The sequence below is a fragment of the Panthera uncia genome, chromosome B1, assembly GCF_023721935.1.
Source record: "Panthera uncia isolate 11264 chromosome B1, Puncia_PCG_1.0, whole genome shotgun sequence".
NCBI lineage: Eukaryota > Metazoa > Chordata > Mammalia > Carnivora > Felidae > Panthera > Panthera uncia.
The window spans coordinates 183,409,867-183,411,286 of record NC_064811.1 but is presented as its reverse complement, the minus strand read 5'-3'; positions in this window follow the sequence as shown (position 1 = coordinate 183,411,286).

Here is a 1,420-nt window from a genome sequence, read left to right as displayed (position 1 = left end):
TACATACATATAATAAAAACTTAAATAGGAAAAAAAAAGACACCTAAAAGGCGTGTAACAGGAAAAGTCTGTATTCTCTCTGTTTCACCTCTCCCACTTTCTAGTTTCACTGTCCAGAGTGACATTCAATTCGTTTAGCTCAGTCCACTGGTGGTAAACCTCCACATCTCTAAAGAATATGCTTAGTAGATTGGTACTTGACTTTTTAACTGCTGATATTACTTTCATCCTATTATAAGAAGCACGATATGAAGTATTTCACAACTTTGGCTAAGTCAACAGAATGTACTATCAGTCACTGATGAACTAAATAATGTCCCAGAAAATTAGCACATACTTTTGTAATTTTTTTTAATATATAGTTTTCTTCTCCATTCTGTTTTCTGTCTCTGGAATGACTGTTTTTCAGATTAAATCTCTAATATCCTATATTCTTTCTCAATTTTTTTTATCACTGTTTTACATATTCTTAGAACTATTCTGTTCTTTAGCTTCTGAGCTTTTCTACTTATTAATTTTTATGCATCAACTTTCAAGCACTATTTTTTGATCTCTAATTATGCCTCTTTAAAAGTAGTGGATTTTATAAGTTAGTGGAAGCACTGTCTACTCTCTTTGAGGATACGGATTATAGGATTTATTTCCCTTTTGTGTGTGTACATGTGTCTCTGTGTCTGTATATTTGTTATTTCTTTTGCTTTTATATCTCTCAAATTCTGCATTTTCTTTCAATGTCTTGTGATTTTTGTCCATAAACTTATTTTTTTAATTTTTTAATGTTTATTTATTTTTGAGAGAGAAACAGTGCCAGCAGGGGAGGGGCAGAGAGAGAGGGAGACACAGAATCTGAAGCAGGCTCAGGTTCTGAGCTGTCAGCACACAGCCCGATGCGGGGCTCGAACCCGTGAACTGCGAGATCATGACTGAGCTGAAGTCAGACGCTCAACCGACTGAGCCACCGAGGCTCCCCTAAACTTATTTTCTAAGAGCAAGGCTTGAAAAAATTGTTGATTAGCTCTGTTTTTTTTTAATTAATTTATTTTGAGAAAGAGAGAGCAGGGGAGGGGCAGAAAGAGAAAGAGAGAGAGAGAGAGAGAGAGAGAGAGAGAGAGAGAATCCCAAGCAGGCTCTGCAGTGTCAGTGAGGGGCTTGAATCCATGAACTGTGAGATCATGACCTGAGCTGAAACCAAGAGTTGGACGCTTCACCGAATGAGCCACCCGGGCACCCCAAGAAGCTCTGTTTAGGAGGAGAGGATTTGTCAGTTATTGGCACCACTAGAGCACAGGTCAATTTAGCTTTTCACTAGGTATGTCCGAACATCAGTATCTAGAGGCCTTTCGGAGAGGAATCTGCTGAGAAGTCCTTATCCATCTCCTATGACAGGCAACACAGGGCGAACAGGGTGCAGGAGGACCAA